We start from the raw sequence: 18,417 nt of genomic DNA, 5'->3' as shown, positions 1-18,417 counted from the left end.
CCCTCCCTTCTTTTAATGGTATAGGGAACTGTGACTGGTGCATTAACTCTGTGATTTTTTGTCCATTGAAACCAATAGGCCGATTGTGGTCTATGGGGACCTCACGGCATGTACAACAGTAAGATAAGCAGGACCATCTCTGCAGCACAGTGGAATGGGAGACCACCATTGGTTCGAGTCCCAGTGTGGGACAGAGTGTTACAGTGTTGTGGTTAAACATTTTACTTTCCTGGAAAAGCTGCTGAGTTGCCCATAGCAACCAATCAGATTACTTCTTTCATTTTGCACAAGGCCTCTGCAAAATGAAAGAAGTGATCTGATTGGTTGCTATGGGCAACTCAGCAGCTTTTCCTGGAAAAGTTTCTGAGTTGCCCATAGCAACCAATCAGATTGCTTCCTTCATTTTTCAGAGGCCTTTTCAAAAATGAAAGAAGCAATCTGATTGCACAACTCTTCCTCTACACTGGTTTTGATGAATCTCCCCCATAGAGGGAGATTTAAAGTTTCTGAGTTGCCCATAACAACCAATCAGATTGTTTCCTTCATTTCTCAGAGGCAGAGTTTTCCAAACGGTGTGTCTCCAGTTGTTGCAATACTACAACTCGCAGCATTCCCGGACAGCCAAAGGCATGGAGAGGTAATATTCACATCCAGAGACGCCTCTCCCACAAACTGTAGGTGCGAGCGTTTCCCGGACTGTGTGGGTGAGCTGTACAGTCCTTAAGGAGGTGCTTCGGGCTAGCACAATACAAGCACAAATTCTCACTACGTCGTCGTGACCTCTCCTGTTGCATAAGATGAGAACAATCCACTTGCATAGCCTCTGTGGCAAGAGGTGCAGGAAACAGAAGAGCTAGACGTTGAAACTCGGGTGCTAGACGAGGATATCTCCTTGTTAGGACAGGTTTTCTCTGCGAGTGCATCTTTAATCCTGCTTGACAGTCCGTTTTTCAATGGAGCACACAAGGCCTCATCATTCCATGCAAGTTCAAAGGCAAGAGTGTGGAATTGAACCGTGTAATCACCAATGGAAGAATTCCCTTGACAGAGGTTCAGCAAAGCCGTCTCAGCAGAAGAGACACTTGCGGATTCCTCAAATACACTGCGAAATTCTCTCAAGAAGGCCAACAAATTGGAGGATACCAGATCATCACGGTCCCAAAGGGGTGTAGCCCAGGCCAGGGCTTTTCCGGACAGTAGATTAATGACAAAGGCCACCTTAGCACGTTCCGTTGGAAACAGTTCAGACATGAGCTCCAAGTGCATGAAGCACTATGTAACGAAGCCTCTGCATGACTTGGAATCCCCATCATACTAGAAAGGTAACGGCAGATATAGCTGGGAGCCAAAAGACACTGCAGGAACTGGTGGTAGGAGTGGGCCAGGTTGCGGTACCTGCTGCTGTTGTAAGGCCAAAAGCTGTTGCGTCATAGCAGAAAGTTGAGAAAGCTGCTGCACCTGTTGGGCCAACTTCTGCGACTGACATACCACAACAGAGGGAAGATTCGTAACTTCAGGCAGAGATACCTCAGTGGGATCCATGGCCGGATCTTACTGTAAACCTCACGTATCAGAAGACAGGAACCCTGGTGGATGTGGATCCGCTGGACCTGTGTGACAGATGACACGAACCGTACCAGGGAGCGGAATCTAAGGTGCCGTTGGTTTTCACCAGAGCCCGCCGCAAAGTGGGATGGACTTGCAGCAGCAGCCAGCACCCAGTTCGCTACCCCTGGCATGGCTCGACCACACAGGTGGCTGAGGAGATGCGAGGCACAGGAGGGATAAGACAGCTCATAGTCAGGATAGCAGAAAGTCAGGGCAGGCCGTACAGTAGCATAGTCAGGAACGTAGCAAATGGTCAGTAGGTAGGCAGCAAGGAGCAAGGTCAGTTCACGGAGAAAAAGATCAGATACACGGCAAGGCAATAACAGGAATGCTCTCTCTCAGGCTCAAGGCAACAAAGATCTGGCAGGGAAGTGAGGAGGGTGGAGGAATTTATCAATGAGCCACAGGTGAATTACACTAATGAGTGCACTGGCCCTTTAAAGGGGTACTCCCGTGGAAACCTTTTTTTTTTTTTTTTTTTATTAACTGGTGCCAGAAAGTTAAACAGATTTGTAAATCACTTCCATTAAAAAAATCTTAATCCTTCCAGTACTTTTTAGGGGCTGTCCATTTTAGGAACTGTCCAGAGAAGCATATGTTTGCTATGGGGATTTTTTCCTGTTCTGGACAGTTCCTAAAATGGACAGCAGAGGTCAACAGAGTGCACTGTGGTCAGTACATCACAGGAAATGCATTTCTTTTTTGGATTTCTTTTTAGTATACAGCCCCTAAAAAGTACTGGAAGGATTAAGATTTTTTAATAGAGGTGATTTACAAAGCTGTTTAAATTTCTGGCACCAGTTGATTTAAAAAAAAAAAGTTTCCACGGGAGTACCCCTTTAAATCTCAAAGCTACAGCACGCGCCCTAGGGGACAGGGACACGCGCAGGTAACGGATCCATGCACTCACAGCCAGCGTGTGCGGCCGGAGCACATAACATTACAGTTGTTTAGTTTAGAAAAAAGAAGGGTTAGGGGCAACCTAATAACTATGTATAAATATATCAGGGGGCAGTACAGAAATCTCTCCCATGATCTATTTATACCCAGGACTGTATCTATAACAAGGGGGCATCCTCTACGTTTAGAGGAAAGAAGGTTTCTACAGCAGAACAGATGGGGATTCTCTATGGTAAGAGCAGTGACACTATGGAATTCTCTCCCAGAGGAGGTGGTCATGGTGAACTCTGTAAAATAATTTAAAAGGGGTCTGGATGCATTTTTGGAGAATAATAACATTACAAGTTATGGATTCTAGATCTATAGGGACAGAAGGTTGATCCAGTGGTTAATTCTGACATATTTGGAATCGGGAAGGAATTTTTACCTCTAGTATGAGGGTTTTTTTTCCTTCCTCTGTGTCAACTCATCAGGGACTCATTAGGGTTATAGGTTGAACATGATGGACTCTGGTCTTTTTTCAGCCTTATGAACTATGTTATTATGTTATATGGTGTATGGCTGCTGGGATCAGTAATCGGCTGTAATCTTCAAAGGACCCTGGCAGCAAGTGTTCTACTCCTCTACAGCGCCACCAGATGGGGAAATAACACCTTTTACAGTTTACATTAAAATCAATGGACTGCTTGTAATTAACAATTGTACCAGATCCTCCATTAGATGTTTTTTTTATAGACACGCTTTCCTCTGGCGCATAGATTAGGTGACTTTAAATTTTGACTCCCCTCAAAGTGACACTTTGACCTTCATCCTATATTGTCTTCTGGTGTTGTTCCGTAGTAGATGACTTTACAGGTTACTTTGAGCTCATGTTTGCCTTCAACTCATTGTTATTATTGATATTAGGAAATAATGTGTTTAGAAAAAGCAGCCACTTTCTTCTCTCATGTCATACTCCTATGTTAACTGTGCTTTATGGATCATTCTAGGAGATTGCTGATCCACTTTACCATTCATTCTGTATTCAAACAAAGTCATCATGTTTTTTAAATGATCAGCAAAAGTTAAAGCGGCCTGTCTGATGACAGCGGATATTTGTCAGCGTGTCTCTACTATAGATTGCTGGATCATTGAGCATTATTTACCCTTTACCAACCATACGTTTCACTTTCCAAAACACCAGACACATACATGGCATATGCAACTACTATGATAAAAATATTAGATCAATACCAACTTGTCAGCAGACATTCACAAAATCTATAACAAGGCCCCTGCCTACCATATTATACAATTTATCATACTGTTGTCTTATGTTGCAGCTAAGCCCCTGAATGTATCAGAATCTAGATGGGACTAACACTTATGCTCCACCTATAGCTATTCCCCTAACTACATTTTACCTGCAGTGATCATGAAAACAATCTTCTTATTCAATCTTACCATGTGATCAGCTGAATCGCCAGCAATCAGATCAAGTTTCTTCTATTCACACATAGCCCTGCAGTGGCCACTACAGGAACAATGTAGCATTATAGGGATAGGCCTTGTTCACTAGCTCATATTTAAAGCGTACCTGTCAGATCCCACAAAAAAAGAATTAATATGTTACTTAGCATCTAATCCTGACCATGTATATCTAACTTTGATGCCTCTATTACCTATATTCATTATAAAAATACCTCTTTTCATTAGTTCACAGTGTAAGAAATCCTCTCAGGGGAAGGGGACATGTCCCTCCCTTGTGGTGGTGGGAGGTGATCGGTGTGTCTACTCATGCAGCCTTGTTCATGAGTCATCTCTTGTCCATGACTCGTGGACAAGCTGCTGCTGCTGCAGGACTGGTTACTGTCCCGGTAGGTATGGGGACCTCTAGTGGTGAGATTTTCAGGAGCTATTTTCTTTATAAAATATATATATATATATATATATATATATATATATATTTTTTTTTTTTATATATATATATATATTTTTTAAACAACCATATTTTATTTTATTTATATAGCGCCTACAGATTCCGCAGCGCTTATTACAAAGGTCTTTCATTTTCATCATTAACAACATATAAAAAGTTTTGGGATCTGACAGTGCCCATTTAATGTCCCCTCTCTTTGGTCTTGGGGATAAAGGGGTCCGGAGCAGATAACCTCCCCTTTTATGACACCCATATTTCTTTGTACAATACATGGACAGGAGTCATCTTGATGAGACATCCCCTGACCCCAAATAATATAGCTAAATTCCAAGCTGATTTGTAAAGTTAGTTATTAGTGTAAAGCTCCAGGAAAATGGAATTGCCCTTTAAGTTGTTACACACCTCATAATTACTACCACACTGGTACAAAGGCACTAAAGCATACAAGGCGCCAAACTTATAGCAATTTTGTGATTCTTGGAAGACAGATTAATAAGAAACTTGTGACAGTTTTGTCTGATAAACTGAACCAATAAACAGCATGAGTGTTGACATTAGGCATACTACTGATCTGCCTAGGAATATTAGACATATTTGCCTTGTCACAGAGAAAAATTGCTCTGAAATAAATACAAAAAAAACATGGTTATGATTAAATACTGTCTCCTATCTGGTGGGTTCTGCTCCCGCAATAGCTCTTTTATAGAACTCTGCCTTAAAAATTCCCCAGGCAAATACTAACAGCATCAACTGCATTTCAGTGTGTATAAAATAAATGAGATATGAAAATAATAGATACGGCGGCTCTGCCAGACTGCGCCACATTTGGTACTTGTAATTCTGTTATTCATTAAAAATGTACTTTATCTGTCGGATGTATGCATTAACCTTTACCATGCCAGAAGCACATGTGCCAGGGATAGCTGATAGATAGAAAGATGGATAGATAGATGGATAGCTATTCTTGAGATGATAGATAATCTAGGATCATCTAGGACATCAAGGATCAATGAAATGTCAGATGAGATAATAAACAAAAACAAAATCAGGAACAGTTGGGAAGTAAAAACCTGGAACACGACCATGGGTACCAAGCAAACAATGCAACGGGACAAGGCAGGTGTATAGTCAGGAACAAGGTGGAGGTCAGGATCTGGATCAAATTTAGGGTAGGGTCACACGTAACGGATCTGCAGTGTATTTTACACTGCGGATCCGCCAGTGACCAGACCCATTTTGTGCCCCCAGCTTTTTCCACCCTCTTCCCCCGCTTTGACCCTGGCCTGCTCGCAGTGGCAATCCGTCGCTTCCAGCAGCCACACAGAGGGCCTGCGAGTAGGTGAGGGAACACCGCAGTGACATCGCGGAGCAGTGTTCTCAGACATTGTGGATTCTCTGCAATGTCTGAATGGACTCCGCAATTTGCAGGCCCCCTGTGTGGCTGCTTGTAGTGGCGGATTGCCGCTGGGAGCAGGCCAGGGGCGGGGCGAGGCAGGGAAAGAGGGTGGCAACAGCTGGAGTCACAAAATGGGTCACGTCACCAGCAGATCCGCAGCGTAAAATACCCTACGTGTGACCCTACTCTTAGTAGTAATAGCAATAGCTAACACTCAGCAGCAGAGCCAAGAAGGATTCACCTTAATCACAAGAGGGCATGCTGTAGCCGAGGGTCCCTTTACATAAGCGAGCCTTGGTAACCTTGGTAACCCCATGTTGCCATCTGGAGACAGAGTTGAGGCCCAAACACCAGTAGGAACATGGTCAAAGACAGAAGACATTGCAGGAGCAGCATAAGCATCTGGTTACAAAGAAGCTGGACGTTGCTGTAGACAGGAGCCATGGCTGCCAAGGGGGCTTCAGAGAAACTAACAGCAGTGAATGACAGATAGATATATACTGTATTTCAGAAACAGAAATATTTGCCTTAAGGAGCAGAAAATATGAGAGAGTTTCAGTTCCAGTCTCCATTTACAATCCATTGAAGGAAAGATTTTAATAAGGCACAAAGGGGCTCTAGGTCGTTGGCGAATAGAGCGAAAGTTGTCTAAGATCTTGTGTGCTGGTTAAAATCTGAAGTGAAGTATATAAATGTGAACATCTATTTACCACTGTAAATAAATTGTGCGTCTGCTTAGTGTACAGAAGCACAGACTTTAAAGCCCAGATTTCTAACAAGAATACGTTTAGGGAATATGCAAAAGAACATAAATAATATTGTGCAAGAAAAAAGTCACCTGGCTCCAGCCATACTTTCCATATTTCCTAGTCTTTAATAGAAACAAAGTACTGATTCCATCTACTGGGAGAAGAGAGAGTTGAGGCATTCATCACTGTGTACTTGTAGCATCTGTACAGGAAAAACTCTGCAATTACATACCCCTAAAGGATCAGAAGAACCCGGAGGAGATGAGCATTGAAGCAGGAATTGGCATGTGTAGTGTGCAGGAAAGAGATGTCCAATGTCCAATAGGCATCTTATACTTACCTAGCCCGGTCCCCTACAGCTCCCGTTCACCTCCATCTGGTCCACTGATCTTCTCTCTTCCCTCTTCTTGGTGGCAGCATTATATATATATATATATATATATATATATATATATATATATATATATATATATATATATATATATAGTGCTTGAGAAAGACCTCATTGTGAGGTTGAAATGTCGCATTGACTTAATGGGTGAATAAATACACAGTTTCTTTGTACTTTGGAGTGTCACTTCCCTTTTTTGGATTGTATATATATATATATATATATATATATATATATATATATATATATATAGATAGACAAAGAATAAGTCAGCCAGCACTTTAGTTGATACCAAACTATTATATGGACCTGGCAGTGTGCTGCTGCATTCTTCTGTTGCTATATATATATATATATATATATATATATATATATATATATACAGTACAGACCAAAAGTTTGGACACACCTTCTCATTCAGAGTTTTCTTTATTTTCATGACTCTGAAAATTGTAGATTCACAATGAAGGCATTAAAACTATGAATTAACACATGTGGAATTATATACATAACAAAAAAGTGTGAAACAACTGAAAATATGTCATATTCTAGGTTTTCCAAAGTAGCCACCTTTTGCTTTGATCACTGCTTTGCACACTCTTGGCATTCTCTTGTTGAGCTTCAAGAGGTAGTCACCTGAAATGGTTTTCACTTCACATTTGTGCTGGTGTGGAGGAGGAGGAGGTGTGATGGTGTGGGGGTGTTTTGCTGGTGACACTGTTGGGGATTTATTCAAAATAGAAGGCATACTGAACCAGCATGGCTACCACAGCATCTTGCAGCGGTATGCTATTCCATCCGGTTTGCATTTAGTTGGACCATCATTTATTTTTCAACAGGACAATGACCCCAAACACACCTCCAGGCTGTGTAAGGGGTATTTGACCAAGAAGGAGAGTGATGGGGTGCTGCACCAGATGACCTGGCCTCCACAGTCACCGGACCTGAACCCAATCGAGATGGTTTGGGGTGAGCTGGACTGCAGAGTGAAGGCAAAAACAACAAACAAGTGAAGGCAAACAAGTGCTAAGCATCTCTGGGAACTCCTTCAAGACTGTTGGAAGACCATTTCAGGTGACTACCTCTTGAAGCTCATCAAGAGAATGCCAAGAGTGTGCAAAGCAGTAATCAAAGCAAAAGGTGGCCTAGGTAACCTAGAATATGACATATTTTCACACTTTTTTGTTATGTATATAATTCCACATGTGTTAATTCATAGTTTTGATGCCTTCAGTGTGAAACTACAATTTTCATGGCCATGAAAATAAAGAAAACTCTGAATGAGAAGGTGTGTCCAAACTTTTGGTCTGTAATAATAATATATATATATATATATATATATATATATATATATATATATATATATATATATATGTGTATATACACTGCTAAAAATAAAAATTAAGGGAACACTTAAACAACACGATGTAACTCCAAGTCAATCACACTTCTGTGAAATCACACTGTCCACTCAGGAAGCAACACTGATTGACAATCAGTTTCACATGCTGTTATGCAAATGGAATGGACAACAAGTGGAAATTATAGGCAATTAGCAAGACACCCCCAATAAAGGAGTGGGTCTGCAGGTGGTGACCACAGACCACTTTTCAGTTCTTTTCCTATGCTTCCTATGTCTGATGTTTTGGTCACTTTTGAATGCTGGCGGTGCTTTCACTCTAGTGGTAGCATGAAACGGAGTCTACAACCCACACAAGTGGCTCAGGTAGTGCAGCTCATCCAGGATGGCACATTAATGCGAGCTGTGGCAAGAAGGTCTGCTGCTGTGTCTATCAGCATAGTGTCCAGAGCATGGAGGCGCTACCAGGAGACAGGCCAGTACATCAGGAAATGTGGAGGAGGCCGTAGGAGAGAAACAACCCGGCAGCAGGACCGCTACTTCCGCCTTTGTGCAAGGAGGAGAAGGAGGAGCACTGCCAGAGCCCTGCAAAATTTCCTCCAGCAGGCCACAAATGTGCATGTGTCCACTCAAACAGACGTGACAGAGTCTGGAGACGCCGTGGAGAACGTTCTGCTGCCTGCAACATCCTCCAGCATGACCGGTTTGGTGGTGGGTCAGTAATGATGTGGGGTGGCATTTCTTTGAAGGGCCACACAGCCCTCCATGTGCTTGCCAGAGGTAGCCTGACTGCCATTAGGCACCAAGATGAGATCCTCAGATCCCTTGTAAGAACATATGGTGGTGCGATTGGCCCTGAGTTCCCCCTAATGCAAGACAATGCTAGACCTCATGTGTCTGGAGTGTGTCAGCAGTTCCTGCAAGAGGAAAGCATTGATGCTATGAACTGGCCCGCCCGTTCCCCAGACCTGAATCCGATTGAACACATCTGGGACATCATGTCTCGCTCCATCCACCAAACATTGCATCAAAGGCCATTGCATCAAAGATGGATCAGCCTGTAGTGTGGTTTTCCACTTTGATTATGAGTGTGACTCCATACCTAGATCTCCATGGGTTGATAAATTTGATATCCATTGATAATTTTTGTGTGATTTTGTTGTCAACACATTCAACTATGTAAAGATGAAAGTATTTTATACGACTAGTTCATTCATTCAGATCTAGGATGTGTAATCTTAGTGTTCCCTTTATTTTTTTGATATATATAAAGTTTGGTGTGCAATGTTATGGCTAAGAAAGGGTTTCTCATCACTATAACTGTAGTTACTTTCTTGAGGGCAGTGCTTCATCCAGCCCAGACTCCATTTAGAAGGAAGTCAGTTAGTCTTGATTTGACTGCAGAAGTGTGGTGAGAGCCAGGAACAATCTGTGAGAGGAAACACTACAAGGACCTCTAAGCCTTGGACTAGACCACAGGCTACTAGGATCCCCACAGATTACATCTTATATATCTGCTAAAGATCTGCACCCTACTGATAGTAAATGCATAACCCAAGTTTGTGCACCATGCAGCTAGGAATTGCAGTATATTGAAACTCACTGTGAAAAAGTATTGTAAGCCAAAAAATCATCTAATGCCTCTGAGAAGACCTGACTACTAAAAAACAAAGAAAGAGACAGCTAAAAAATCAGGTTCAAATCTTATCTGGAACCTTGTTAAAACCTGTGCCTCCATCTAAGAGTATGTTACCATAGGAGCTCATCTGCAGAGTATTTGATGCCACGGATGCGCTGCTGGCGCACACAGAGTTACGGCAGAGTGAGCTCCCTGCTGCGGCTGTAGGTCTGTGTGTCCGCTCGTGACTGTTGGTGGGAAATCCACAGGGACGAACAGACACACAGAGCCATGGTGGACTGCTCCGCCGTAACTCTGTGTGTGCCATGCCATCAGCGCATCTTCACCGTCAAATACGCTGCGGATGTGCTCCCATGTAAATGTACCCTTAAAGTGGAAGTATTCTTCTGTTTGCCATGTAAAGAGAAACAGGTTACTACCTCCATCCCCCCCAAGTGCAACTCTCTGATCACTGTGTCAGCCCAAGGAAGGTGGGAGGTTAGGAGGAATACATTTTCAATGCGTAAGGTTCTCTTTAAGACAGTGGTGGTATCAGATAGCGATAGTTATCCTTAAATAAAATGTTGCAGAGTTAACAGCATGGTGCATAAATATGATGCATTTTAGGCATGATTTGAATCTTCCTTAACATTTTCAAAAATAGTGTAAAAAGTGTGACCAAAAGAATAGTAAAATGCACCAGATTATCCATTACATTGCATGGTCCTTAGAAACCAGTATCAGAGTGTATAGAAATTTAAGTCCTTTCAGTCTTGAAATCATTGGTAACACTACTGTTAATAATAGACTAATCTGATCTTTGAACTAATCTAGAAGGAAGGCAAGGCTAAGTACTGTAGGTGGCCGTCTAGGCACCACTGAGAAGGGACACAATTCATAGACTATAACAGCAGAGACAGCCTTAGAATTACTTTGTAGAACCATAGTAGGGATGCTGATATATTTTTTTAGGGGACATTGATTCTTTTCAATGCATCAGGATACAATTTTAAATAATGCTGTCCCATACATCAGCTAGGAACGGGAATTAGAGGTTTCAATGGAGGGAACCCATTACGAGAATCTGCCTTGGGCATCAAGAGAGCTTGTCCCACCCATCCCATCTCATGTCTCTATGACCTATCCTCAGACCATTTTGACTGGATTTCCTGCTATAAAGGGGTCATCCAACATAAGGTAATTTTAGTATGTACCTGGCAGACAGTAATGGACATGCTTAGGAAGGATATGTGATTGTCTTGGGGCTAAATGGCTTTGTTGTGAGATTACCATAATACTGTGGCTAGTTTTTTGTGAACTGGTATTTTCTTTTTGAGTTTTCTTCTGTGCCTACAAATCCCATAATTGCATTTTCCTCCCTCCCACACATCAGCCACCCCAGCCATTGAAACATAAATGAGCTGCATCCATTCAAAAGACCTGTGGTTTTCAATCAGGGTGCCTACAGCTGTTGCATTAGTTGCAGATTGATCTCTCTCCCACCAAGCAATTGCTCCACCCATTGAAGCAGACAGGCTATCTGTCATCAGCTGACTAGTGAGTCAGGTCCCAGCCACATTGCAACCTGGGAAAAATCTGAGACAACAGTCATTTTGTATGCTGTTAAAAATAAATATTGGGGTAAAAAACACAGAACAATTGTGAGAAAACCGCCACATACAGGTACAGACACTATATTATGAACTACACTAACTTTACAGCTCTTGTAGCATAGTCAAATAAAAAAAAATTCCTGGAATACCCCATTAACATAAGAAACACTCAAGTTCAATGACTTGAAGTTATTTATATAGAGATGACAATTACAGCTCAGTGCAGCAATAGATCAACTAATCTCTGCAAACATTGAAAACGCATTTGCCTTGCAATATCTGTGCGTTAGGAGACGTGCTTGGCCATGAATACACTTTTTTAATATAAGCAGCACTTGCTATAATACAAATATAATGTATTTTGCATAATGATGAAAACATTTATATCACTTTAATGTCTTCATAATGAGCCTGCTGATGTAAATGAATTTTACGCATGGATAGATGGTATTGTTTATGGATGTGCATGCAACTTGTACACAATATCTGTGCTGAGGACAGTGAAACAGCTCTGGATTCCTGGAGAAAACATCCAATAAGAATTTGCAGGATAAATCTAAAATTTAAAGGGGATTTCCCAAGACAATTGTGTACCCAAGGGGATGATGGATGTTATTGTGCAGGATAGTTTGGAGTAGTAGTCCCGTAGCAAAGCATATGGTAGTGTAGACAGGCAGGGTGGTGTAGTTAACCTGGTGGTACTCTGCAGGCCCAACAGCCTTTTTTGTCAAATGAGGTGTCCCCAAAGCATTAAGCACATAAATAAGACCTCTAAATGCTAGAAATGTGTGAAAACTACTTGAGCATTCTTTAAATATATTTTTTTTTATTGTAGAATACAGGTTCACTCTTATTCAAAGACCATAATAGAACAAGGTATTCACTACCCTGTAAGGACCTTGAGGCTTTAGAACACATAAAACATACAAGTAATGGTACATAATCCTTATAAATAAAAAGAAAAGACACCTGTCACTGTTTAACAATAGTAACAAATACAACAAAAATCATGACATACAGGATATAGAGAAAAAAGACTTCAATCTTGGGTTCAATGAGCTCCCTCTGGAGTATTATCCATCAAGAAGTAGAACAATATGAGGTCATCATATTCCATACTGTGTCAAACCAACACTAATCCTTTAGGGATATAATAGTTTAAAAATATTTAGAAAGGCTAATAGAGATATTGGAAAGATAAATAAATATGTAATGGAAATAGATATTGAGGCTCAGGGTCTTGAATATTTGGTTAAAATAATTTATTAATTTATTAAATATATATAGTGTATGCCAATCTCACAGGGCCCTTGTGAGTTAGCAATTATACAATAAAATCAAGGTAATAGCATAAATATTGCAGAAAGCAAAAAATAATAGACAAGATCAAATAAAATAAGTATAGTTAATATATAATAGAGGTATATACTTTGCATTCAAATAAGGTGCATTTAATCAGTGACTTTGCATCTGTAATGCAGCCAAATGTCATGAATGTATGAGAGGACCGCACTTTGTAATCCAAAGGGTGATAGTACAATGGTAATAAGTATCCTTTGTAGAAACAGACACTGTGTATGCACTTGTGATGATGTGTCTCTGCTTTGTTCTCTTTGCAAGAGGTTCGCTGCTGGAGACTGCCGTCTCAGCGGTATGCAGTGATATCACAGATAAGTAACTGTTCTTCAAATTTGTTATAATACATGCATATAGTTAATGGTGGATGGTAACACAATCCCTTTAGGCAAAGGGAAATAGGTGGACTGGGGGACTACAGCGCTTCAATTGTCTAACATAACCATGTATATAGTACCTGGTATGCGGCTGACAATCCCGACAGTGGTAGAAGGTGACTTACTGTTAGAGACACGGCCGTCTCATGTGATACAGCAAGGAGACGGATAGCGGTGGGTCCGGTAAGTGGAGATGTCTTTTGCGGTCCTGGCAGTTGAATCAACGTGGTGTGTCCTCGTGACTCTGCCCCCAGACTCAAGTAACGTATGCCGTAGATAGGATGGCTCTGTATCCCAAATAGGGCTGGGTGGTGCGGCACTCTAAGGTATAAGCTGTACAAATTTCAAGTCCTCCATACGACTTTTCCTCAGCAGCTAAAGTTACTTTACCTTGATTTCATTGTATAATTGCTAACTCACAAGGGCCCTGTGAGATTGGCATACACTATATATATTTAATAAATTAATAAATTATTTTAACCAAATATTCAAGACCCTGAGCCTCAATATCTATTTCCATTATTTATTTTCAATTGACACCGTGGGTATCAGGTGCCATTTGGGCTGCTCGGTTCATTGGGAACTAGGTGATTTAGAGCCTCTCCTATACTTTGTATTAATAAATAAATATGTCATGCAGCCTCCCTCCTAAGCTTAGGGAATCGTATGTTTAAAGAGTACTTGTCACCAAAATAAACTTTTAATATATTGTTCCTTATTTAGTTATAAGACGCTATCTACTGTCACGATTCGGCTTACAGGTTGTGGATCCACTGTGTCAGCGAGGGAAAGGCGTGGACCGGTTCTAAGAGGCTACTGGTGTTCACCAGAGCCCGCCGCAAAGCGGGATGGTCTTGATGCGGCAGTAGCAACCAGGTCGTATCCACTAGCAACGGCTCAACCTCGCTGACTGCTGAGAAGGCGTGGGACAGAAGGACTAGGCAGAGGCAAGGTCAGACGTAGCAGAAGGTCGGGGCAGGCGGCAAGGTTCGTAGCCAAGATGGAGTGCAGGGGAAGAGATGTGATATAGCCAGGGAACAGGTGGAAGCCAATTAAGCTAATTGGGCCAGGCACCAATCATTGGTGCACTGGCCCTTTAAGTCTCAGAGAGCTGGCGCGCGCGCCCTAGAGAGCGGAGCCGCGCGTGCCAGCACATGACAGCAGGGGACCGGGACGGGTAAGTGACTTGGGATGCGATTCGCGAGCGGGCGCGTCCCGCTGTGCGAATCGCATCCCCGACGGCCATGTCAGTGCAGCGCTCCCGGTCAGCGGGTCTGACCGGAGCGCTGCAGGGAGAGAGACGCCGTGAGCGCTCCGGGGAGGAGCGGGGACCCGGAGCGCTCGGCGTAACATCTACTTGCTATTAAAATTCTCAACCTTTACATGTTTTTAACGTGATTGAAAAAACGGCCACTAGGAGGCTCTGTTCTGTTCCCTGCCTCAAGGCTAAGTTAGGTTGGTCTCCTCCCAGCCTGGCAGGAGACCAAACTCGGGAAGTGCATGCGAGTATGGTGAGGCACAGCTATCGCAGGCTTCAGTGACGTTTCGCCTGCTGGGGAACGCCCACTTTTTCCTGTCGGGAGCTCACACAATGTATGATGTAGAGCTTTTTAAAGCTCGGAAATTTTTTTTAAGGGCAGGAGGGGTGTTAGGAGAAGTTAGGGAGTATAATCTGAGTTAATTTAGAAAATATGGTTTGATGACAGGTAAAATTTGATAAAATAGAATTCTCTGAAAAAATTTAAAGTGCCATAAAAGTGCCTTAGGGAGTTGAGAACAGGCTACTAATGGTACTGATCCCCTTTCCTGCACACAATTGAGAGAACTTACAATCTGTGTCAGAGGGAAAGGCAGGAAAGCCCCATAGAAGCATATAATGGGAGATGATAAATGGAATGTCCTACCTATCTTCCCGGTGGTGAAGAACACTTTTGGAAGAACACTCGACCTGACATCCATGGGGAGTTCGGAAAATTTGGAGTGTAACAATGCCATGAGATTCCATTTGTTGTCCAAGCTCTACATTCCAAAACCTATTGGAGCCCAGGACTCAATCTCTAACATGGCAAAATAAAGTCACTAAATATACATCTGTTCACTATGCATGTTCAAACCTCCCAGCATTAATGGTAGCTGAAGCTAGAGTAAGGCTATCCTCCACCTTTTTCACTCCACATACATTTTGTGAAGGAAGCCTGTAACTTCAGAATAACAGCAGGGGAACTGTCTGTAGGGGGTACAAAAGTTTACCAAAGCAGATCATTTTTATTAAATGTACCATCCGAACTAAAGAGAAAGGGAGAGCAAACCACCTGTCTAGGTCCCCAGGTGAAGTTCAACTTCTAAAGAATTTATGGGGTACAGCCTTTTTTAATACCCAAATAGGCAATAAAATGTAAAGCAATGTCCAACATATGTAGGTTTGCTTAATCTTCTGTAAAAAAAAAAAATATATATATACAATACAGTCTTGTCAGCACAGAATGAACAGTCTTTAACCCCTTTCTGCTAAATGACGTATATATATATATATATATATATATATATATATATATATATATACCTCATACAGTGGGAGGGGATTAATGACGGTAACAATCCATATAAGAAGGTAATAAGCGCTCTGTGATGGGTATACCCGTCACAGAGCATTTGTGGGCTGAAAAGCGATAGAAGCTGGCTGTCATACACAGCTGAGGTCCCGCCACAACTGTCAGAAGCAGGGAAAAGCTCTGCCTGCTCTGACTTCTGCATGCCCCTTCTGCTTGTGGCATTCATGAGTAGTGTTGCTCGCGAATATTCGCAATTCGAATATTATTCGCGAATATCGCATATTCGCGAATTCGCGAATTTCGCGAATATAGCGCTATATATTCGTAATTACGAATTTAAATTTTTTTTTTAAATTTTTTTTTTTTTTTTCTTCACAGTACACATCACAGTGATCACCCCTCTCTGCTTCCAGCTTGTGTGGTGTAAAGAAGGCTCTAATACTACTGTGTGAGACTGGCGTGCGAAAATTCGCATATGCGAAAATTAGTGTATACAAATTTTCGCATATGCGAATGTTTAGCATGCGAATTTCCTACATGCTAATTTTCACATATGTTAATTTTCGCATATGCGACATTTCGCATATGCGAAAATAAAACGAGAATATAAATAATATGCGAATATTCGCGAATATATGACGAATATTCGTCCATATATTCGCGAATATTCGCGAATTCGAATATGGCCTATGCCGCTCAACACTATTCATGAGAAAACCCTTTTAAAGGGGTACTTCTGTGGAAAGCAAATGTTTTCAAATCAACTGATGCCAGAAAGTTAAAAAGATTTGTAAACTACTTCTATTTATAAATCTTAATTCTTCTTATCAGCTGCTGTATACTACAGAGGAAGTTCTGTAGTTCTTTCCAGTCTGACCACAGTTCTCTGCTGACAACTCTATTTATGTCAGGAAGTGTCAAGAGCAGGATAGGTTTGCTGTGGGGATTTGCTTCTACTCTGGACAGTTCCTAACACGGACAGAGGTGTCAGCAGAGAGCACTGTGGTCAGACAGAAAAGAACAACTCAACTTCCTCTGGAGCATACAGCAGCTGATTAGTACTGGAAGAATTACGATTTTTAAATAGAAGTAATTTACAAATCTGTTTAACTTTCTGGAACCAGTTGATTTGAAAACATTTGTTTTCCACTTGAGTACCCCTTTAATGCTCTTAATTCAGTAACACGTAGCTCACCACTTCGTAGAAACTTGTTTAATAGTGCTGGTTAGCGTACAGCTGGCACATAACAACGGGAACGGGTGTGCAGGGAGGGCTAGACGTAGCGGGGGGAGCTCGAGACGATGGATCCTATTTCGCGTCCAGTGACGCTTCTTCCGGTCCTAGTGAGCCCAGGTGAGTCCGTATCTTATACATCCCGCCCCTCTCGGGGGTGGAGCTAATAGGTGCGAACAGACAATGTGAACATAGACATATACATAAGTGTAACACCAATTACAATGTGATCACCCAGTTAAAAAATATCAATCAGACCTGTCACAGGTAAGGGGACAGAATATTGTTGCGATCTATCCCCTGTCCCTGTATTAATACCCTTTTGATACCTGCAAACTTTATTGTATTAAGATCATTTTTATGGGCGTCTCTCATATGTAAGATGAATTTGGGGGCACCCTTTCCAGTTTTTAAACTATATAGATGTTCTCTGATTCGTTGATTCAACTGTCTTTTAGTTTTTCCTATATAGTAGAAACCGCAAGTACACATGAGGCAATAAACCACATGCGTACTGCGGCATGAAATAAACTGTTGTATGGTAATTTTAACTCCCCCTAGTGAAAATTCCCGTTGTCCTAGATTGTATTTGCAGAAGCTACAATTTTTACATAAAAAATTGCCATTAGGAGCCGTTTTTTGTAACCATGTTGTGGCATCTTGTTTATTTTGCCTAGCGGCCAATTTATTTAATGTATCCTCCTATTGTTGTATTACGTTTGTAAGTTACAATGGGGCTATTTTTTGCTATTTTTTCTAGGTCGGGATCAGCTTCGAGTATATATCAATTTTTTTTGATGGCTTGACTAATAAGACTATTCATGGGTGAGTTATGGAATGCAAAGACAAACCGCTGCATCTTATTTTTTTGCTTTTTTTTCCTCCTAATTTCTTGTCTATTTTTCCTCTCTACCTTTTCGTAGGCTCTCTCTACGATTTGGACCGGATAGTTACATTCTGTTAACCTTTGTTTTAACTCTTCTGCCTGTAACTGATATCCTGTATTAAAATTTAACCAGTTCAATAAAAATCTGGAAAAAAAACTGTCTTCACTCCAGGTGGAAATTAAAGCCCAAAAACGGGACAAATATATCCGAGATAAACGAGATTTTGAAGAAGGCAAAATATTTACATGGATGAGATCACAACCGTCCTATAGTCGCCATAGACGGGTTAACAATAAAAATAAAAACAAATGCAAGACAGACTATCTCACAACTGAGACTGAGAGCAGTTCATCTGATGAAACTAAAAAGAATGACGTCTCCAGACATCCACAAAAATCATCAGCCCTCCCTTTAGGAGACCGACAAGGAGAGGAAACCGCAAGAGGCGCAACTTTCCA

General features: G+C 41.6%; 1 long non-coding RNA gene across 1 annotated transcript; it reads left to right on the top strand.

Annotated features, from left to right (window-relative positions):
- The first annotated feature begins 573 nt into the window (after nt 1-573).
- Nucleotides 574-18,064, top strand: LOC130296901 (uncharacterized). Its single transcript, XR_008849335.1, has 3 exons — nt 574-637; nt 17,833-17,897; nt 17,996-18,064. It is a non-coding gene; the product is annotated as an uncharacterized LOC130296901 (long non-coding RNA).
- The last annotated feature ends 353 nt before the right edge of the window (nt 18,065-18,417 follow it).

The sequence above is a fragment of the Hyla sarda genome, chromosome 12 (assembly GCF_029499605.1).
Source record: "Hyla sarda isolate aHylSar1 chromosome 12, aHylSar1.hap1, whole genome shotgun sequence".
NCBI classification, from domain to species: Eukaryota; Metazoa; Chordata; class Amphibia; order Anura; family Hylidae; genus Hyla; species Hyla sarda.
Note: the sequence above shows the minus strand (reverse complement) of the source record. Positions and strands in the feature narration are given on the sequence as shown.